At 43.5% G+C, this 24,025-nt stretch overlaps 1 long non-coding RNA gene across 3 annotated transcripts in view; it reads right to left on the bottom strand.

Annotated features, from left to right (window-relative positions):
• Nucleotides 1–289: 289 nt before the first annotated feature.
• The window catches only part of LOC106738870 (uncharacterized), a 77,768-nt gene continuing 54,032 nt past the window's right edge, over nucleotides 290–24,025 (bottom strand). For 2 of the 3 annotated variants that reach the window (XR_009463031.1, XR_009463030.1), the window contains 2 exons: nucleotides 5,502–12,840; nucleotides 290–4,505 (listed from right to left, as the gene is read on the bottom strand). This is a non-coding gene — a long non-coding RNA (uncharacterized LOC106738870). The remainder of the gene's footprint in view (nucleotides 4,506–5,501; nucleotides 12,841–24,025) is intronic. The other variant, XR_002091850.2, reaches the window with a different exon arrangement.

Genomic DNA, 24,025 nt, shown 5'->3' on the forward strand with positions numbered 1-24,025 from the left:
AATGCCAGTTACGGCACAGTCATTTAGTACTTCCTTATGCATAAGCAAGTACTAAATGACTGTGCAGTAACAACTTGCTTATGCATAAGCAAGTACTAAATGACTGTGCAGTAACAACTTATTTATTACTTGTGTATGCATAAGCGACTGTTTAGTAACAACTGTGCAGTGCACTGCTCATGTAAATGCAGCCACTACAACTTACTCCTGTGTAGGGACTCAGTCCATGCAAAGATGTGAAAGGGTTTCTCATTCTCCATTAACCCATCAATGAAACCCAAATTACAAGTAAAGTTTCCATATCTTTTAATACATTTCAGTTCAAGTCATTAGCCTGGTAAGTAAAACCCATTTGCTAACTATAAAACACACAATATTCCCATATAGTAACAATTTTTGATGAGAAATGAATACACAGATAAATGGGGAGAGTAGGGTGTTTTTTTTCTGGTTGGTTGGGTTCTTCTGTGTGGTTAATGTTTATGCTTCCTTTATTGGAGGAATCTGTTTCCATTCTTTTCCTACTGCCCATGCAACTCTTCCTTAAGATGTTGTAATTTCCATTCAATCTAAAATTCTGTATACAAAGGCTAGCCACATCACTCATTAAAGGTTTTTCAACAGAGGTGTTTTCCACTGAAAAAAATTACACTGGAGTCAACTGACATGTAGGTGGCCAATCTGAGTAGATTGTACTACTGGAAGTTTACCTACCTGAAAGCCAAGGTCAAAGTCAAGTATCAATCTAGTCCGCCTATCAAGTCAAATGTTGAGATGAAGTTGTGGTCAAGATAAGTAGGAAAAACAGGAACAACATAGGCAGCGGAAGGGAGGACAAACAGGGCTCAGTCACCCCAAAAAGAGGGCAGCGGCGGGCATAACCTTAGGGCAGCCTGGCCATGGGCTGCTGCAGCAGGGAGGAAGGGGCAGGCACGCTCGGATACCCTATGCACTCGCAGCCACCCCAGCCACACACAGGCAGGTAAGTTTTTTTTAATCTTCTTTCTTTATCACCCTGGGCTTGGGGGATGGAGGGAGGAAGAGGGTCAGATCAAGACCTACAGAGTGCAGGAGACAGTGGGGTATGGGCAGGGTGAATCAATCACCCTTGTCACTGCTCTGCTCCCTGTTGCACTGTGAGGATTGTCCCATGACCCAACCCAGCCAGAGCCCCATTCGCCATGAATGGAGGCCTGGCCAGGCTGGGTCATAGGACAATTGGAGCCTGGCAACTTGTTCAGGGGTGTGGGCAGGCAGCTCCCACCTCTGTGCACACTGCGGTGAGCCAAGGCAGGGAGGGAGAGTTTCATCCCTCTCTTGGCTCCAGCATGCTGTGCCCCTGGATGAGCCGCCAGGCTCTGATTGCCCCACAACCCAGCCCGGCCAGGGCCCCATTCACAGTGAATTGGGGCCCTGGCTGGGCTGGTTTGTGGGACAATTGGAGCCCAGCAGCTCCTCCAGAGGTGTGGCACCAGGTAGCCAAGGGGAGGTGGGGAGCACGTGGCCCCCTAATCTTTGTACTGGGCAAGGGTGGGCTGCAGCTGAGAGCTGTGCTCTGCTCATTGCCTCTGTACCTTGCCATTGCTCCTTTGAAAGCAGCACAGTGCGGTGCCATGTGCCTCGCACCTAGCCCACCCGGTGGCGCGATGCACATGGTGGAGCCTGCTGCTTTTGAAGCAGTGGGAGCAGGGAGGTATGGAGGCAAAGAGCCCTCCAGCTCAGTAGTGCAGCTGAAGCTGGCCCTGTTCCGGTCTGGTACCTTTCCCCACTCCCCGCACTTTCCCATGTGCACACTCAGCCCCAACCCCCCAAATTTTTTCTTTCTCCGCCTATGAGGAATAAGCAGGAAAATCCAAGACAGCAACACCTAACAATGCTGTTGCTTGGACAAGGCACAACTGGAAGTGGGAAATGTTAGGTTAACAATAATTTGGATTATTGAGGAGCATTGAATCTGCAGCTGGAACAAGGCTTTAACCTGTGTCTCAGCAGAGCTTCTGGTCACAAGGCAGGATGATATATTAAGACCAACCTTGCAAATGTTTAAGCAAGTAGTTTCTTTAACAATGGAATAGTGTGCAGAATACATGACTCCTTGTATAAGAAGAACAAGATGCAGCCCACCAACTATTGTCAGGAGATAAGACAGAAGCCAGACCTTGGAGATGGTGCTGAAATCAGCAAAAAACAAGAAAGAACCAGCAAGTGACCAAGAGTACCCGAGTTCATGGCCTTACACATGTGCTCTTAGCAGAGAGGCAAGTAAATGAATGAAATGCATAGGCAATTTTATGCTAATGAATTAAACAGTAAACAGAGGAGGAGCTTGAAATGGGAGAAGAAATGAGTGGAACAGGAGGAGGGATGAAGGCAAGAGAATGTTAATTAGTATGAACCAAAGTGTATAAAATGTGAAAAGAACTATTGTTCAGGGTGGCTCCCTGGTTTGTTGGTTTTTTGGGAGCCAATCCAAAGCTGTCTCCATTCTAAATAAAGCTCTTGTGAGCAATGTGTGCTGGTGTTTGCTCCCTGCTTGCTCTGGCTAATGAGTAACAGGATCCATGGGCAATTGGATTGTCGTCTCCCTAGTTAATGGGCACCATATGGAGTCGGGGTCTAACAGGAAGGTTTACTGGTTCCTCACTGAGAATTTAATAAGGAAAGAGAGGAGTAGGCAGAGCTAGGATCAGCCTTTAGCTCACTGTCTAATGACTTTGTGGCCTAGGTTTCTGTCTGTTGCTTCTGAAGATTTGGGTTCAAAATCTCAGAAGTTTCAACAATTCAACCAATGGAAACTGGAACTCTTCATTCTCAGACATCATATTTCATACATTTTAACAAGAAAGAAAAATGAACCTTTTAAACTCTAATCTTGATAACATCAAAACATTTCATTTTGAATATCATTTCTGTTATTTCCACCTGTATGATATTACCATTTCATTTAATAGTAATAGAAAAATCAATATCAATTTAAATGATACATTTTAAACTTTCTTTTACATTTGATCTAAAAAAAAATTCAACACAGTTTAATGAAGGAGGTTGATGGTTCCAAATGGAAAACTTTTTAAAATTTCAGGGGGGTGAGGGGGAAGGAATCAGCTTTTTGGTGTGATTCATTACATAATTATTTTCCAACTATCAGAACTTCCTGCAGAATAGAATTTCTGAGTCTCAGCTAACTCCACTGTTTATGGCTGTTTTTATCTCCACAGCATATTGAGAGCCTTTATTAATCCATGAGTAGCAAAGGAAAACACCATAATGACTAAGCAGCAAAGGTCATTCATAATAAGTAAAAATAATGAGTCAGAATTTCAACTAGTGTAAATCAGCAACGTTCCATTTAAGTCAATGCACAGACGCTGATATACAGCAGGTTAAAATCCGATCCCTTTATGCTCACAGTATTTGACTATTTACTGGGAACTCTGCTGATAACTATACACTTCTGTCAAATGTGCCCTACTGCTTGTGAGCATTAGAAACTTATATTAAAAGTGCAGAAGTCCCCATGTTTACAAGTGTTTATGGTGTACACGTTTACATGTTAATTTCTAATGCATGTCCTTTAAAATGTTTTCAGTTAACTCAAGAATAAATCTATGGCAGACAAAATGTAGTGTCTTCTGCTACTGAGGAAACTAAGCTGCTGATGGCAGAACTACTGCTGTCAGCGTTGTGAGACTATTTAGGTTTTTCTCCATGAGGAGTGAATGCCAATACAGTTTAGATGCGGGGGGAAAAAGGACTATTTGCCACAAGCAAACAGGTACCCTCTAGTGCATTTCTATTGTCTTGGCAACTCAAACACTAGTGCTGGCACTTTCAGTTACAAGACACTCAGGCATCTTGCCCAAGACTTCGAAGAAACAAGGTACATTTGAGACATGCCCAACTGTCTTTGTGCTTCCCTTTAACTGGAGTGATTAGAACCACCTGTGAATCAGTTTCTGATGTTCTTTGTCAAGTTCCTCCGCCGAGCTGGCAATGCACAAACAATCCCTGCTGAACCAGGAAATTGGGACCACAGGATAGTTTCTAACAAGGATTTGTGAGAAGGCTGATCCAGCCAATTTAAACAATTCTCCTTTCATCAGAGAATTAAATTAACATATAAAATGAATGTGTATAGATGGCTGTTTAACCAGCCCACTTCACCTGACAGTTTGTCATTCATTCTAGACTTCCATACAGATGAGTCCTCATAAGCACTTCTCCCTCCAGATTAATAAAAATGAACTTGCTCTGGTCAGCTATATTGAATAAAGCTTATTATTGCTAGCTCCAAAGTCTATCTTAAAATAACCAGAATTATACATATCCTAAAGACTATCAGTATCACTTTGGCATGAAGCACCCAAACTGGCACATTAAACTCACAACAAAATTATTTCTATTAGAATCCTCCATTGAGTCAGGTACCCACGGGTGATCTGCAAAGCAGGTTAGGTTCAGGTAGGAATGGGAATTGCTTCATATTTTGCAGGTCAGGTGCAGGTCTGAAAAAAAAATGTGGTTACACTCAGGTCAGGTAAGTCTCACCACAGACAGATGTGAAAAAAACAAGCTTTACCACAAGCAGCACAAATGAGATTAAATAGAGAAGGAAGAATGGTTGCAAAGGAGATCAAGCAAAAGATAGACCAAGATCGTCCATAGTCACACCCCAACCTATCTTTTGCTTGATACGGCTCCTTTGTAGCCGTTTTGAACACTAACGTGCTGCTTCTTCTGGTAAAGTACTTTTTTGGTTTTTTCATGTCTGTCAGTAGCTGCCCAACACATGCCCAGAAGCAGCAGCATATTAGTTTGATCCAGTTCACCCAAGGTCTGTATAGATTAAGCACTTGGGGGGGTGAGGGGGAGTGGCAAAGTGGCACTTGTATCTAACAGCTGATTGAATCAGCTTTAGACAAAAATACCAGAGCCAAAGAGTCCTGCTGAAGCACCCAATCTATACAGACACTGCTAAGCTGGGTCAAACTAATGTCTGTCAGCAGTGTGGGTTGGGTTGTGGGTTTGCCCTAAAGCAGATCAGGTCAGTCCACAGGTAAGAAGACTTGCTAATGCAGGTTGCAGGTTTGGATCCAGATGTATAATATTGGGTGTGGGCCAGAATCAGGCCTTTAAAATTGGACCCACACAGGTCCCTGATTTGTATTCCAGGTTCAATGGAAATGAAATGTAACTTTTTTTATTACTCTGGCAATTGAGTCCATGTACATATTTAATTCAGGAGCTAAATGAATGTTGAGGCATGGCCAGTGGCTGATAAAGGTTAGAACTGAGGTTTATTGGCAGATGTGAAGAACTGTTTTCTCCTCTACTCCAGGTGCTACGTCTGAGTGGAACCAGAATTCAATTGCTTGCAATATCATAAAATTATACCCACTATGCCTGGCCTCATTTCCCCCCTCCAGGACCCTGCCCGCCTGTCCCAGCCTACTCACTGTTTTGATCCTCTATGATACAATGGATATAAAGGTTCATGGTACCTTATGAAGTACATCACTGGAGTTCATTTGCCTTCTGGTAAACCTTGGCTGTTGTATCAGCTCCGAAGGCCCACTTGCAGACAACAAAAATGAGAACAGCTGTAAAGAACCAAAGTCAGAGTGGCTGTCAATGTGACCTTTGAACCCTCCCTGCCATGTTTCACTATTCATTCGCAAATGCAGCCAGGATTAGGGCTACATTGCTTTGTTTCTGTGAAAAAAGACAACCAAGTCCCATGCTTGTTTGTATGGAAACACTGGCTCATCTAATATGTGTAGGGTTACCATATTTCTAGTTCCAGTGGGGAGGAGGGGGGTATATGACTGTGGGGGCAGTGATATGGTAATGCCCTACCCCTGTCCATTCTGTTGCTCCTTACTCCCAAGCCACAGGCTCCCCACTCTGCCTGGTGCCCCTCGCCCAGAAGCCACAGCCCTCTGCTCCCCATAGCCCTGCCAGTGCCCCTCTCTTCCAACCCACAGCCCTGCCCCTGCAAGCACAGGCACTGGCCACAATGACACGGGGCCAGCCACCCAGCTCCCTACTGCTCCCTCCCTGGTCTCTTCCTCTCCCCCTCCCCCTTCCCCGACTGGAAGGTCATGAATCCAGGGCATGCACTACCCCGCCTTGCCGCAGATCCAGACCCACCTCCCCCCACCACATACACACACAACCACTGCCTCCCACAGACTTACCTGCATCCAGCTGCCCGGCTGCTCCCATCCCCTGCTGGCTACATGCCAGCCACATGTGTGTGCTCCCTGCCTCCAGTTGCAACTCCTTGCTGGGGCAAGCCGGGAGCAGAACAAAATCCCAGACATTTGATCATATTTTAAAAAGCTGCCCAGACCAAGATAGGAGGATCTAAAAAGAGGACACATCTGGGAAAACCCAGATGTGAGGTAAACCTGTGTCTAAATTCAATCCTATGCCTGACAGGAATATGAGCAGGGTAAAATAGGATTGTTCTTAGACATCTAATCAAATACATAGGAGAATCTAGGAATTTGAAAAGGGGGTGAAGCAGATCAGATCCACACCTCAGCTCAGATCAAGCGGGGAAAGAAGGCAAGGAGTGGATGGAGCCTCTGAGCTAGCAGGGGACACCTGGGATGGGGGAGCAGGCAGGGAAAAGGAAAGGGAAAGAGAATCCACCCAACACCACCACAGTTCCCAGCCAAGCCTGGCACCCCACACAGCCACAAGAAGTGGCTGTGGGGCTCCCCCACACTTAGGTCAGCCAAGGACAACAGCAGGAGGCAGGTCCCCCTTTTCTGGCCCTACACGCTGCTTTCACCCCACCTTGAGTGACTCCACTGGCCCAGGGGAGACAGGACACTGTACTACATAGTGTAAGTATGGTATGAATGAAACTCTGAGCCCCCCACCACCCTGGTCCTGCCCCTGAATGGGATCTAGCCCCTCATGCCAAAAGAGGTAGACATAGAAAATTCTCACTGCAATTGCTGTTTTGGTCTCACAGGGTCTCCCTAACCTTCAGGGATAAGATTCACTTCTGTTTTCAGAAAAAAAGTATATAAATATCTCTATAGAAAACAGACTCAGAACAATGATTAAAATGGAAAATTAATTCACTTCTTGATACAGGTAGTCTCATTTCAATGTAGGGGAAACTACAGGAATTAGACTTATAGTTGTGGCGGGTGAAAAGGCATAGTGCTGTTCAGAGGCCCGGGAGATTCCTCCTTCTCAGGGTGCTGTTACAGGTTACCTTTAAACCATTCTAAATCTGTGGAGTACTGCATTGTGCTAAAGATAAAACAGTTTCAGAGCAGTTGCAGGTTAAGGCTTAATGCCATCTAGGACCTGCACAACTGTGACTTGTCACTAGAAGCCCTGGCGACCCTGGGCTCCATTCTCTTACCACCCAGTGTCTCTGCTCCAACTGCAGAGCCACCGGGTATTAACTGCGGTGACAGCATGGACCTGGGACCATGGACCCAGGCTCTATGCTCTTGCCACACACAGTGCTTGGCAATCCTTTCCCCATCTCCCCGCCCAGAAGTGCAGAAGGCTGGGGAGGGAGACCATGCCCCAGCCCCTCCCCCTCATCCCATTCTCTTGGTTACAGGACAGCTGCCAAGGTGGGGCAAAGGCCATACGTCTGGCCCACTTCTCAGAGAGGGCCATGTGCCTGGCCCCCAGCCCAGGGGCCCAGAACAGGTCTCCTGGGATCCTTGCAGCTGGCAGCATGGTACCATGGGGCTGGGGTCAAACCCACTGGGGGCAGGAAAGGATGTTGACTTGGAGCCAGCACAGCCCCTGGCCAGAAGAGTTTGGGAAGGTGGAAAGTTGGTCGAGGAAAAGGAGCTGGAAGCCATGCATCCTGAAATGCTGAAAGACTGCAAATTTGTTGCTTTATCTCTGTGGAGCAGACTAATAATACCATAGCTCAAGCTAGGCAAAAGGGTTCAAAGATAACCCTCACCCAAAGTGGTAAAACTCTAAGATGCTAGAGGGTACTGAGCACAGTTTATCACCCTTTGAGTCATGGCTGCTTCCATAATGGGTGCAGACAGAAGTGCAGCTCCTCACAGTAATTGAGAACACTTTGTAAGACGCATTCTGAGTTACAATGATCTCTTGGAACAAACGACAGTTCACTGCTGGTTCCAGTGGGGAGGGGAATCTAGCTGCTGGCTGCCAGCCTCCAGCCAGTTTCCCCTACCAATGTCCCCTCCTCTCTCCCTGGCTGTCCCTGTTTCAGAATGGGAGGGGGGAAAGGGACCAGAGGGTGCTCATTCTAGGGGTTTCCCAGCCGGCGCTGGAGGGGGGCTCCAGTACACCTGCCCACCCTCCAGCAGGGGCTGAAAAACCCTGATACCAAGCTCCCTCCATTCCCTTTCCTCCCTCTCATTGTGAAAACAATGACCAGCTGGCAGGCAGCACAGATAGAAGTTACAGAAGATACTGTTTTGAAACATCTTCATCTGACCCCTCATTCAATGAGGGGTCATTCAATAAAGGGTCAGATTGTCACCTAATCAGCCATCTTTGACGCTGTCTGCAGCCGTGCACTTGGGTTCGGTCATAGCTATAACCTGCTTCCTGTGGCCAGATCAGGCAAAAATTATCACTTCTGTCTGCGCCCTTCAAGTGCCTTTACAGTGATTTAAAGGTAAGCTGTAACAACACCCTACAGAATGATAGCATCTTATATTAATATAGCAGTTTCAAAATGTTACATATATCAACAGACACAAACAAACTGCAGCAGATGCCAATAAAATTCTCTTCTTTGGGGTGAAACTCATAGTTATGTGTGCATGACAGTAAACAACTGTATGCATGACAATACACAACTGTTTCAGCCAAAAGTGAAAGACAATTCAGTATAGGGTTTAAGAAAGTTATTTTCAGATTGTGACTACTGCTTTATATGAATTTCCTGCGCACTGAGATGGGAATACATTCCATATTCCAAGAAGGCTTGTGCCTGGGTTGGATCTATTCAAGGACAACATTAACTTTTTCACTTTCTTACATGAATTTGTGGTCTAGCAATTACTTCTGGGTCATTCACAGAAGAAGTTGCCCTCTTCTTTTTAGTAGAGAGTAGGTACAGGAATTATTTGTGGGTTACTGAACACATCTCTAGTCATTAGCTTACCATTCATTTGAAAAGAAGATGATTACTTTAACAATCCAACCATCACAAGACACTTACAGAAATGTAGGACATTTTTTGTAAATGAAAACATTGCACCTAAAATAATGCTAACATAAGCAAATAATATAATTTTCCTATTTTTTAAAAGGAAGAGCTAGCCAGAGTGGTAGTCTAGAGTCTAAGAAGAAAGATTTTTCTTAATGTCGAGCTTTTGAGGGGGAAAGGAAATTTGCTGATGTACAGGTAATCAGTATAGAATAAAATGAAAAGGAAAACAGCAGCAGTGTAAGTGTAATTAAGCAGAATATATACACCAGGACATTTATTCATCACACATACAGTATCTGTTTTCATTTATATATCCACTTCCACTACTCTGTATTATCTGGCCTAAAAAGTTTGCAATGCCACTTTGTAAAATGGCATTTCATTCACATTTAAAACATGTCCAAGGATTTTATACTGTAAATCTTTGGAGTGACTCTCACAGTTTTATCTCATATTCTGTGTTCTACCACAGTTCCTCACTGTCACAGTGAGCCCACCAAAATGCTCCCCATCAGAACTCCAGGCTTGACTTCAGCCCACTTTGGTCTTGCACAGTTCTATTAAGTTGGGGTTTTAAAGTTCTCAAAAGAGGACATTTTCAGGCCTGTGTAGTACTAAATGAATTCATAGATTCATACATTGTTAGGGGCTGAAAGGGACCTTGCAGATCATCGAGTCCAGCCCTTCCTCCCCCCACCACTCTAGGCAGGAAGACAAATGGGGTCAAGTGGCCCCAGTGAGGTGACTGTCCAGTCTCCTCTTGAAAACCTCCAGGGTAAGTGACTGCACCACCTCTGGAGGGAGTTTATTCCACAGTCTGGTCACCCTGACTGTGAAGGAGTTTTTCCTGGTATTAAGCCTGAAGCAGCCTTCCAGGAATTTATATATCCATTGGTCCTGGTCTTCCCCAGGAGTACCCTAGTGAACAGTTGTTCACTAAGCTCCTGATGCACTCCTCTGATATAGCAGTAAGCCACTATCAAGTCCCCTCTCAACCTTTTCTTCTTTAGGCTAGAGAGGCCCAGGTCCCTCAGCCTTTCCTTATATGGCTTGTCTTGCGAGTCCCTGATCATACGGGTGGCTCTTCTCTGGACTCGCTCAAGTTTTTCCATGTCCTTATTACAGTGCAGCACCCAGAACTGGATGCAGTACTCCAGCTGCAGTCTCACGAATGCTGAATACAGCAGGAGTATCACTTCCAAGGTTTTACACGAGATGCATCGGTTGATGCATGCCAGTGTGTTGTTTGCCCTGCTGACCACCACATTGCACTGTTGGCTCATGTTAATGCTGTAGCAAAACCCCCAGTTTTTCTTTCTTTCTTTCTTTCAAAATGCAGTCCCTCCCCTTCCCCAACCATTTCTGACTTTTTCTCTCCCTCTCTATTCCCTATAGATAAGTATAAGTGAGATCAGACTTAGGATAAGCTTTAACATTTTTATTTTGGTAGCAAGTTTTTGGTTTTGGATATCCACTGTTGTATATTATATTATTATCATTTTCGTATTGATTTTTATTGTTTCATATGGATATTGTATGGTTTAGGCCAGTGTCTGTAAGTGAACCAAAGTCATGTCAAGTTTCCATTTTATATGTCAAGCCTCCATCTTCAGTCCTCTGCCTGGGCATCCCATGTTGCAACTGTATGGGTCAGGTACCCCTCCCATGTAAATTGGTTCCTGGATGAATGAGAATGATTGGGAATGATTGAAATACAATGGTAGCAGGCCTCTACTGAATGGCCTGTAATGACTGAGCCATTACCTCACATTGATTCATCCAGGAATCACGGACCTCACCTAGGAACAGAGACAAGAACCCAGCATTTGAAAGACAAAAGACCTTGCAGAACCAGCAAGTCTACCATTGTACCCCACCATTACAAACACCCGAAACTGCACATCCCTGCATGGAGCACACATGCTCAGTATGCCAGGGGCTGATCCTTGCCTGGGCAAGCCTCCTGTCACTAGGGTCACACAAGGTCTGCCCCTATAAAAAGGGGCAGTGAAGACAGACCCAGTGGGATGCCCTCTCCTTCTGGACCAGCACCATGCCACACCACCTATCCCCCCAGAGGCCCTGCCGGTGATCCCCCTCTGGACAACACCCTCAACAAGGCCCCCCTATGAGCCTTGTCTCACTTGACTTTCCCCATGCTCCGGTGAAATACCAAAGCAAAGCGGGCATTCAGGAGTTCAGTTTTTCTTAAATGTCAGTTACCAGCTGTCCCAAGGTGTTAAGCAGGGGTCCCACACCTCCATTTGTTTTCCTTCTACTGCCTCCATTCCTAAAGAAGGACTTTTTATTGTCCTTGTCTCCCATGGCTAACCTAAACTCAGTCACTGCCTTGGCTTTCCTGATCATTTCCCTACAAGTGATGGCCACTAAATTATAGTCCTCCTTCAGGACCATCCCTAGCTTCCACTGTGTATATACCTCTTTTTTCTCTTTTTAAGAGGACCACAATGCCCCTATTAAGCCAGGAGGGCTTCCCAGCCCCCCTGCTACCTTTCTTCTTTGCAGGACTGGTGTTCTTTTGTGCTTTGAGGATCATGTCCTTGAGCAAAGACCACTCTTCATGCACCCCATTTGCCCTCTCTTCCTAGTCCCTCATCACCTCCCCTACTTATGTTCTGAACCTGTCAAAGTCACCATTCTTGAAGTCCAGAACTTCAGTCCTGCTGGTTGATTTGTTGACCTTGCAGTGGATGGTGGACCTGATAACTTCATGGTCGCTGTCACCCAGGTTACCCTCAATGTTCAAGCCACACACCAGATCATCTCCCAGGACCAAGAGAAAGCTGCAGCTAGTTGGCCCTTGCACTTCCTGGGTCAGAAAGAGCTTCTTGATTGCAGTCAGAAAACTGTGTGAATGATCTGACCTTGCCAAGTGTTCCTCCCAGTCTGGGTAATTGAAGTCACCCATGACTACCAAGTCCCTTGCACTTGCAGTTCTCAAGAGAACTCCAGATCCAGCTCCTCCCCTTGGTTCAGTGGCCTGTAGTGAATGTCCACAGTTAGGTGTAGTAAATGTCCACAGTTAGGTCTCTCTCGCCTCTTCCCCCCCCTCCCCCCAGCTTGACCTAGAGGGTTTCAACCTACTTATCTTTAGAGCCTCCAGAGAGTCCTCCAGTGTCCGCCTCCAGAGAGGTGTACAGCTGTCTCGCATAGGGAGCTACCCCTCTGCCTTTTCTCCCTACTCTGTCCCTTCTGTGCAGGCTGTAGCACGCTATGGCTATCCTCCAGTCATGCAAAGAGTCCCAACAGGTCTCCATGATTTCTACCAGATCATATTGCCCACTAGAGAGCAGGAGGGCTAGCTCCTCCTACTTATTCCCCATGCTCCTGGAATTGGTGTACAGGCAGCTGAGGCCCTCAACTGACACCCTTGTTTTCCTGAGATGCTTTGGGAAAACTGTTTGGTTAGCATTTTTAGAAACAGTTGTGCTAGTGTCCTCCACAAGGGAGCTTTCTTGTGTGCCAGTCCCCAGGCATGCTCCACTTGGAGTTTCCTTGTCCCACAGCAAAGTCAGTTTAAAGCCCTGTCCAGCCGATCAGCCATCCTGGCTGAGAACAGCGCCTTACCTCTTTGCGTGAGGTGATTGCCATCTCATCCTATTCCATCCTGGCACTGTAATATAAAAGAATTCATACACCTGAAAAATATTAAAAATTAATTCACCTGATCATTTTTGGTGAACAGCAACAGTCCATTCTGTTTAGAAACATGATGAGGTATGGGTGAATGGGGCACCAGCCTCAGGTATCTACTTAGAAATGTAAGAATAGTAACCACTGCCATGATCAGCCCACCCCCATGCTGCCAGCCCAGCCCCTGCTGTCTTTATCACTCAGGGCACAGATCCTGGTTGTTATGCCTCAGTTAGATTTTCATGCTTCTTGCTTCTCAGTAGTATCTTCTTATTGAGCTAAGGAGTTTGCAGGATTCATAGATTATTTTTGCAGAGGTCCCCATGGACACATTAGCACTCAAACACATAATGTAAACTGGCACTACAGCTAATCAAATTATGTGCTAAAAACAAATTATTGGTTGTATTTGGCACTTTGTTTGTTAATGAATTGTCCATGAACCAATCATGATCTTAATGGATTTATTTCTTATTCATAATTGTTTTGTGGTTTTTATAAACCTAATACTTTCTACTGCAAAGTAGGATCAAAAATTGTATCAAGTATCCTACAATTTCCTATGCCTGATTATCTCATTATGATTAGTATAAAGTGAATGTCCTTATTACCAATGCTTCCTTTTTTGGTAAAGATTAGGTCATACAGACAGGAAACAAAAAATATAAGAAATGACTTGGGTGCCCAACCAAACAAATTACATATTAAATGCTTTAAGGAACACTTGCTACATGTCATAGCCTATAGGTATTTTAATGCTAGCATTTGATTTTCTAAATAAAATTAAACCATGGCATGTCAGATATTTAGAAAGAGAAAGCCAGGTAGATATATTACAAATAACTATAGAGGCTGGCAATTTAAGCAATACAGATAAATAGGAAGAAAGTTTTGTGTTGGTTTTGTTCATCATGGTCAAATTCTACTTTTGGTTATACTTCTTTGAATCCAGATGTTCCCAATTAAATGAAAATGGGTTGCTAGAGACTTATATTGATAGAACAGTGACCAACATCTAACCTCTTGACAAGGAGATCAAATCAAACTGTTTATCACAAATATGAAAAAAGAAAAAAGGAAACGTAATACCATATTTGCTCGATTATACGATGAGATTTTCTCCCCATTCAACACGTGGAAAATCAAGCCTCATCTTATGATCACATACAACTTACCTGAAACCAGAGAATGCATTGGCACTCTCTGGCTGGAAACCCCACAATGCAGTTCAAAGTAACCTGGCAGGTACCAGCCAGGCACTGTCCCCATAGCGTGCGGGGTTTCTGTCCAGCACATGCTGAGTTGCTCTGAGCTGCTGCTCCAGCGATGGGTGCTGGAGTAATCCAGCACATGCTGGCAGCTTAAGTGGGTCCCTTTCTGTGTGCCAAGTTCCTCCAGCAGCCACTGCTTGAGCATCAGTTCAAAGCAACTCAGAAAATGCTGGCCAGAAACACTGCATACTGAGGGGGACGGTGCTTGACTGGTGCCTGCCAGGTCACTTCAAGGTGTGTGCAAGGAGCCTGGCCGGCACATGCTGAGTTGCCTCAGTACCTGCCAACTAGGCAGTAGCCGGGAGTGATCTGATCACTTGCCTTCCAGGTAGCCAGATGCTTTGGGGAGGGGCTGGCCAGGCATGCAGCTGGGAGGGACAGCAAGGGCCGGCCAGTGCCCAGGGATGAGATACCCCAGCCAGCACACAACAGGAAAGGACCCCACAAGGGTTGACCAGCACTCAGGGAGGAGGGACCCTCAGGAGTCAGCTAGGAACCCTGCATGCTACAGGGAGGGACCCAACTGCAGTGACAAGGGACCCAGCACTCAGCAAGAGATGCAGCATGTGGCAAGGGACCCAATGCATGGGGAGGCTCCAACCAATAGTAGGGAGGGTTCCAGCATGCAGTGAGGCTGCTAGGAGCAGCAGCAAGGGATCTATTATGTGGCAAGGCTCCAAGCAGTGGCAGCAAGGGAGCTATCATGAGGTGAGGCACCCAACATGTCACAGTGATGGGCCTGGCAGAAGTGAAAAAGGACCCAAAACATGCATGCTGATGAGGGATCCAGCATGCAACAAGGGACCCAGAAGTGGTGATGGGGGACCTAGTATAAGCATACCAATGAGGGATCTGATCTAGTACATAACAAGGCTTAGACACAGACTTGAACACTGGTAGATCCCATTAGCACAACCATTAACCCAACAATGCATGTGTTACTTTTAAAACTTCATGTTTATATCTAGAAACATCTAAAATATAGTTGTGCATCAATACAAAAGACTGCCACACACCGGGCACATCTACGTGTGCACTTTAATGTGCATTAACCTATTTGAATGTGCATTAAGGCATCACAAAAAAAGGGTTCTTTAGCTAATGCACATTCAAATAGGCTAATGAGACTTCTTCTAGTACCTCACAATGGAGGTACTGAATTTAATACGCATTACCTGAAACACATTAATGAATGTTTAGATGCTCCCACTGAAGACTAAACATTTAGAAGAGTAAAATAAAATGATTTTATTATCCAAAAAATAAGATAGGGAATATTGTTTCAGGTACATAATTTATTTGTCTATTTGATTCAGTAGAATCTTCCATTTTTAATTCACCTGGGACTTCCACCGACCTTCCAGCCTGCCTCTCCACAGGGCCTCATCACTCACATGAAATCTAGAACGTCCTAGACCATAAAGGCTCCTCCCAATATGCAGGCTTTTCTTGTGACTGTGAGTGGAAATAGCATTAGGTCATGCAGAACAAACTGGACCTTTAGATATTGAAGCATAAGTATTTTTGGATAGTACATATATAGGAATTTATTTGGTAGTGTATTCAGTTCCAGTGCTTGTGAAAAGCAGTTTGCAATAGTTTCATGATCCCTTTTTGTATTGTCAAAGAAGATTACTATTTATGCAACCTTGTACTTGAATCCTTGAATTTGAGGAGAAAGTTGTTACATAAGCAGACTGTACTCTCTGAGGCCTTAATTGCTTTGCTGTTTGTCTTGTTGAATTGCTTACACCTATTTTTTCTTGGTTTGTTTCTGCTGTGGCCAAGGCAAGTCCATGGAGATAGGAGCCTCTGAACATGACATTTTCTGAAAGGATGCATGCGGTGGTCACTAGACAGAATTTTACCCACAGCTCCAATGTGCACAAATTGCCTATGAGAAAAATGAACTACAAGTCTAAATTCCTGCTGCTGTCAGCAACAATGTTTGAATTCTGACATCACTGAATGAGAAACAAGAGGTCAGCTAACTTAGGAAACCTATAAATACAAACCTGCCAGTTCAGAAAACACCTGCCTCAGAAGACAGCAAAGAGAAATAACACAATTTAACAACAAAAGACTTGATAAGGTTCAGCAGAAAATGGGTTCAGAAAGACTTGCCTATCAGAAACCTGAGTTAATAATGGAGAACACATCAAACAGGAGATACTTGGGCAGAGGGTAGATGCGTGTTTCACAGAACCTATTAATCATTCCATGAACCCCCAAAAAAGGCAAGATTAAATAAACTATGAAAGGCTCAGCTCATCAGAAGTGTTAGCATGCAGCAAACTATCTCAAGTGATAGACCACAGATGTTCAAGGCAAACTAATGCCTCCCTCCTCTGATACCCGTATCAGAGTTTTTTTAAGTGTTAAAAACAATTAAGTTGGTACATTAATTGTTAAAGGTAACAACAATCACACACACACATTTATTTATCAGTTCATGAAAAAAATTGTATGTTCAAAGCAAGAAAGCAAATCATTAATTGTATTGATCATGTACCACATATTGGGGCCCATTAGTATAATACTCATGCAGGAAAATCTTACTCCACCCATATATGAAATACGTATTTTTACACTGTCTACTCTGTTGCTGGTTATTATGCCAATAGTATACAGACTTTGATAACTATTCATTTCTTTTCTTTAACTGTCTTGGTTTTAGACTTTTCCCAGATTTTCTTTTTTTAAAATATATTGTGCCCACCAACTCTGTGGTTGCAATTTACAATTCACTTTTCAGAGACACATGGGAAAATGTACAGTCTAGTAGACATACATCACCCCAAGACATTTGTAAGTCTTGTGAAAAGAACTTATCAATGAAAGCTCATTGTTTACTGTTAAAAAAGCAAACAGACCTAAAAACCTTGTAAGGTTCCTATTACAACGTCTTATTACTTTAGCAAGCATGTGAAATACAAAGTTAGATAAAGTAATAAACACATCCCTCTGTATTTCGTTACCTTTACCTACTTACTCTTGAGCATTTTTGGGGTATATGTCAGACATGTAACAGGAGTCCAGAAATTCTCTCCCCTTCCTGCCACCCCACATGGCTTGTCCTCCACGTTACAGAGTTTCTTTCCTTCTCTCCTATGCAATTTCCTTTTCCCTATGCTGATCCAAAATCTAAACATGGAAACATGTTCCTCTCTTCTGCCCAGCCTCTCTGTGTCCATGAGTTCCTTCTCCAACTTCTCAGCCTTGGTGGTTGTGAGAGACTTCACCAATGGCTGTTTTTGTACTGTCCCTGAAGAAGTTCTAGACCTCTAGAGCACAGCCCCTGCCAAGAAGTTTGAGAAAAATCTGATTCCCTTTCTGGAAGGCATTTCCAGTTGAATGGAAGCCATCCAACCCTAATGACCATCCACTGTCCCTGTCCTAGGAATTACATGTTATACACAATAGTCCACTGATTAACTACTCCCCTCTCTTAGCAAGTCTCACTGGAAGAAAGTTAACCCCTTGTCAGGTAACAAGCAAAACATGGTTAACATGGAAAATGAGTAGGGACCTACCTAATATGCAGGGGCTGCCCCCTGATTTCACAAGCAGAATGCAGGCCCAAGCAGCCATGTTTTGGGTGGATCACAATGTCCCCCCCCCCATGTCTCTGAATGACTGAGGGGCCTGGAGGCCCTGCCCCTCACTGCTGATTGGCTGTGTGGGCTGCCTGTTATGTAGTCCCACCCCTCTAGGCTGATTGGCTGCAAGGGCTGTGGATCATGCAGCCATGCCCTTCGCCAACTGATGGAGAGCAGCAGGGCCACAAGGTAGGTAGCCCTCGCAAGCAATGAGCAGTGAAGGGTGGGGGGTAGTAGCCATCTTTCTGGCATCCCTTTGAGCCAGCAGCACCCCCTTTCCCCACCCTAGCGAGCTGCCACAGTGTTTAGTAAGGTTTTTATTCTTTGGTTTTCATGGATTCCATGGATTTTCCAGGTAATGCCAGATTTCATGAAATCCACTAATCATGAATTCGGTAGGTCCCTAAAAATGAGTCACGCATAATATTTCTTTAAAACAAGCAGAACTCTACCATGTTCTCCACAAAAACAAGTGAAAGAATCAGGGTAGCCTCTAAACTGCTGTTAGCAGTAGCAGCTGTACTGGAGCTACATTGATTAACTCCAGCTGAGGATCTTTCCCATAGTTTCAATATTAAATGAAAGGGGTAGGCTGGGTCACCATCCTGTTGAATTAAAGGAATGAGCAGAGCTGACCCTGCTAATGATTGGGAACTAAAATCCACATTCTCCCAGTCAGTCTGAAACAGATGCAGAAAGAATTTGTTAGGAAAAAGATATAGTCTAATAGAAACGCATACCCCAATATATTTGTAAGTCTTGTGAAAAGAATTTGTCAATTAAAACTCACTGTTGCTGTCATTGTTACCTTCAGCAATACATTACCCTGGTATTTTGCTTTAACCGTTGAAAGAATTTGTGATAACAACTCTGAATATGCTCCACCTATTTTTCCTTTTTTTCCTTTTCTTTCTAATAGGGAATTTTGTCTAGTTTTCAAATACTAGTATTTTCATAAATATTTACTATTCCTGATCTTGAAAACTAACTGTTTTAAGAGCCAGCATCAGCCAGTAGTAATTTCTCTACCAGTACTTATAAAATGTTTATATCAATTCTACATAAACTTTGAAGGAGTAATAATAAATTTCTGAGACAGATTAGACAAAGGTGAAAGGTCATATTGGGGAGGTAGTTAACTATGTTAGTCTGCAGGGTAAATGTTAATGGCCTGTAACTAAAAAAATGTTGACTATCTTAACAATTTTACCCAAAATTCTGTTACCTTCAGAATTAATCTGGCAACTTTCAGGCCAAATATATTTTTCAAGCTAAAACTAGAGGGGGGCAAATATAAAATAGGCCTTTAATAACATCAGATTGCAGCCTACCACACCTCTATATTAACACATTTATAAAGTCTCATCTACACATATACATATATATATATATACATATACATATACACACATATATACTGATATATCAACTAATTTCAAAGGAAAAATATACCTCTGACCAAGAAATAATGTAGGCTCATTTCCATGCCAAACTGAACACTACGGTCAAACATTTACTTTGTCCCTGCCTTTATAGCAGAAGATACTGGAGAACAAATCTATTGATGATCATACCCCTAGGGATAATAGAAAAGGAATATACATAGAAAAGAGTTGGCTATAAAGTATTAGACCCATTTAAAGTAGACAAAGCTTCAAGGCCAGATAATATGCATCAATAAATGTTATAGAAAGAAGGCAGGAAACTGGTGAACCTCTAAATTATATTTTATAAAAGTTCAGTAGCTTCAGGAAAAATTGAAGTGTGGAAAGCCTAACTCCCTTATTTTAAAAAGAGTAAAGAGATAGTCTAGGCAACTGAAGAATGCAGTTCATGTTAAAAATAGTTATGGAGAAACATAGTCTTAGATAATATTTTAAGAGATGTGGTGCTAGAAAAATGCAATGGTTTGGGAATCTGACCGGGGAATGAATTCATGCTGAGCTAACCTGCTTAGAGTTCTTTGCCTTGATACATGAAAGAAACTTTTTAAAAAAGAGAATACAGATACATTTTCAATAAGCATTTTAAAATGTTTCCCCCAGAAAGACTAATGAGTGTGATAAAGAGTGATGGAGCAGTAGGCCGGGACAGATAAACAGTCATTATTTGGATTATATTTGTAATCAAGTCTGGTGGGATGAGGTTTTTTTATGGCCTGTAGCACTCAGAAGCATCTTAGCCTTAGAATATTAAAGGACAACTGCAAGTGGCTTTCTTTCCTCTACCCATTGGATGGGTAGGTTTTATTTCTTCTTCTGAAGGTGGCCAACAGAGAGGATTATGGCTGGGATAGTTTCAGCTGCTTTTCTGGAGACCAGAAGAGGGGTCACAGAGTGTAAGCCCTTCTTTCTTCTCATCTTTCTGGGGGCTGGGGAGTGCTTTTATCTTGAAGGGGCCAACAGGGGGGTAGGTCCAAACAGGAATAGTCTATATTGAAGAAGACAGACCAAATTGTATTGACATTTCTGTATCTAAATGCTATTTGCATAGTTGGCACAAAAGTGGCATTTCTGGCATATAAGCATAGCTTGTGATTCTGTTACCCATGTAGTAGATACATAAACATCCACATGGCTATATGCACATGCTCAGTAGGCTGCACACTGGCCAGACAGACAACCCCTACCCTTGAACAAAATTAGGAGTGAGGGTTAAAACCCAGGTCTCTTGCTTTTTGGGGACGTACCCCAACCACTCAAATACTGGGGCGAAAACGTAAGAGGCCCCTCTTCCTCTACACTTGTGCCCAAGTACATAAATAGGTAGCTGTACATTGACCCAGCCAGTGCATAATCTACTGAGCATGTGCAATAGTTGCGTGGACAATTATCTTGGGTGAGGGTCCAGCCTCAAACACAGCTCAGCAGGAAGTGATACATCTTCCATGTGCCATTGACTCCACTCTTCCTTGGGATTCTACCTCCATCCAGCCACACCTATTAATTTTTTTTTAAACTAATTACAGAGAAAGGTGTGCTTGTTATTACAGAACTATCATCTTTGATACAAAGTATTATATGATACCTTCCCACACACATCATGTGACAATTAAAATCTCTTCAGCATTGTGATCTTTCTGAACTGCTTAGTGACACAAACCTTATTATATTTTAAACAACTTTTATCCATCAAACACTGTGCCCTGCCAGTTAATCATTTTTGCTCTTATAGACCATAAGCATATTGTATTGAGCTCAGATCAGGGCCCAGAGCCAAGCCGATCCCAATTAAGCAATCAGGGCAATCAATCCCCTAAGGCTGCAAGAACCAGGCTTTACCTACTTCAGTCTTTAAAAGCAGGCCCCAGATAGCAGCATGAAGAAGAAAGAAGCCAAACTCAGCAGTGACATATTTTCTAAGCCTATGCAAGAAACACAACATCGTTCCCAGAGGACTAATCATCTACAGTCCTCTGACTACTACACACAACTCCAAATATGCTTCACAACTATGTAAGAGAAAATTAGAAATCATCTTCTTCACCTAATCTACTCCAAAGAGACAAACTCAGGAAGGAAATCACCACACTACACCCGTGTAACTTTACATCACTTAATATATTATTTTAACTAGCATCTCATCATCAGCAACATGGACCAAATCCTGAGGCCCTTCCTCATTTATTCAACACTTAGGCAAACCTCACTGGCCTAGGGCTTGTCCTTGTCATCATCATTATCACCATCACCATCATCATCATAACAATTGTTACACAGTTTCTAATATATAGGCTATTTTTTAAAGTAGAGTATTTTGATTCACAAGGAAACAAGAACTGGTGATTCACAGAGAACTTCCTTCCTCTTTGATGTTGCAGAATCACCAACTAAGCCTCTGAAATGCAGTGACTGACTCAAATCACTCTCAATTGACATTAGTGATAACCCATTCAATCTCTAGTCCCATGGTTGACCTCAGCTTGATTTTGATCAGAGCCAATTTGAGAAAAAGAGCATTCACCTTCACAGCCTGACAGGAAGAGTCAGGTAAATTGAAAGCTATTTATGTCAACATTTCAAAAAATAGATTGTATGCCAGATTATCTTTCACTTCCTAGGAAGTTGATCTGAGAATAGTATTTTGTCATAAAGCTAAACAAATTAATCAGCAAATTCAGGCTCCAAATCTTTTCAACATCTGCATGATAAACTGATGACAGCCCCAACTTGCATGCAGCTAATATAAAATAAGTTATTAATACTAGACAAAATTCAAAGTGACTCCATATAGGAACTTGCTTAAGCTACTCTACAATGTTATGGTTCCTTTAGCTGCCCAAAGATGTGAATGCACGTTTTCCAGACCTTTTAAAATCATGCTTTCACAAGGCACAATGTAAAAACAGTTCTTATTTTTTCGATGTTTATTGCTTCTAACTTTAGCTGAGAATCTGAAATTGCCCAAATTCACCATAGAACTTTAAGAGATGCACATCATCATACTGGTACAAGTCTCTGAACAACTTCTCCAGGTGCAGGATTTGATGATAGATAAGAAGAGGTAACTGCAGACAGAAAACCTGTTCCCAGGAAATATGTCAGACTGGACAAATTAAAAACAGGGCTGCACCCCACTTAGGCCAATGGCAAAACTTTCCTACCATAGATTCATAGATTCACAGATGTTAGGGTCAGAAGGGACCTCAATAGATCATCGAGTCCGACCCCCTGCATAGGCAGGAAAGAGTGCTGGGTCTAGTTGACCCCAGCTAGATGCCTATCTAACCCCCTCTTGAAGACCCCCAGGGTAGGGGAGAGCACCACCTCCCTTGGGAGCCCGTTCCAGACCTTGGCCACTCGAACTGTGAAGAAGTTCTTCCTAATGTCCAATCTAAATCCAATATGCTTATGTATTCTTCCTGCCCTTACGGCAAGGTACAGACATTCGAAAAACACAAGGTAGAATTGATCTAAGTTATGTGGTTTTCTGTAAGCAGCATAGTTTTGATCAGTAGCAAACAGAATACACATTTGCTTTTTGGTGAAAGGACAGGGTGGGGGGCACACAGACTGCTTAGACCCAGTTCCACCATTTTTAAACCAGTCTACGTGTGCTAAAGTTCTGCTCTGTTATGGGTTTAGACCTGTTTCTGATCACTTATACCAGTAAAAGTGTAATGGCTGTATCTGGCCTAAATGGTGCTGCATAGCTGGAGCTGATGGTGGAATTTTACTAATTAAAGACAACTTGATGACAATGTAGTTGTAACAAACCATTCTAGTGGTTATTTCAGTAAGCCCAATATATTTCCTGGGACTGTTATCATGAACTGTCATGGATGAGTTCGATGTTTTTGTTTAGCTGCATGTGTATATGACAGCCAGAATAAAAAAAGACTACAAAGCAGTAATTTAAAAGTAGCAGTACTTAGATGTAAGAGCCAGGGGCTATGATTAAAAGGGGCTATGCTAAGGGACCAAAACAACAATGGCTGTTGATAATGGAAAATACACCTTCACTTTTGACACAACAGTGGACTCAGGGAAGAGCAAATCTCCTGTACTGTATTTTGAGGTCATTGCTCCTAGCTGTGTCCTTTACGGCCACAGAAAAAAGCCCATCTCCATCCTCTTTACAATGTCTCTTCAGGTATTTGAAGACTGTTGTTGGATCCTACCTCCAGTCTTTCTTCTCTAGACTAAATAACCCTAGTTCTTTCAGCCTTCCCTTGTAAATCTTGCCTTCTTGTTTGTTGTTCTATATTGGAGTCTTTCCACTCAGTCCACATCCTTCTTAAACTGTGGGTCCCAAAACTGGATCCAGTACTGCAGGTGAGGGCTCACCAGTGCCAGAGCGAAAGAATCACTTCACTTGATTTGCAAGTAACACTCCCATTAGTACAACTCAGTGGGTGCATCTACACAAGATGCTTTACTGCGCAGAAGCATAGTTTCCTACACATGTTTACCGTGTTGTAAACTTTGCTACTCGTGAGTAAATTTACTACCTGCCAATGCAAATAGCAAATTTATTTGTGAATACTTATGGCAGATTTGCTCCCAGTCAGCCCTGCCACTAGGGGGTCAGCCAGAGCTCAGCCTCAGGGCTAGGAGCCTCTCACACCTCTGAGCTGGGCTGCCTCTGTGGCCCTCAAAAGCCTGCAGGTATTTTGAGGCCTAGGGCACAACGGCAAGGAGCCTGGAGGGACTCTTGGCCTCTGCTGCCCCTGCAATGGCCAAAGGCTACCTGTGCCACCTGCCTGCACCCTATGCCTCTGTCTGGCACCACAGTGCCACATGGCTCCCAGGCCCATGCCATCCAGCCCTGCAGACTGCTGCAGCTCCTGCCAGACCTGCCAGCCCCCAGTCCCAGCTGCA

Source organism: Alligator mississippiensis, chromosome 1, assembly GCF_030867095.1.
Source record: "Alligator mississippiensis isolate rAllMis1 chromosome 1, rAllMis1, whole genome shotgun sequence".
In the NCBI taxonomy this organism is placed as follows: domain Eukaryota; kingdom Metazoa; phylum Chordata; order Crocodylia; family Alligatoridae; genus Alligator; species Alligator mississippiensis.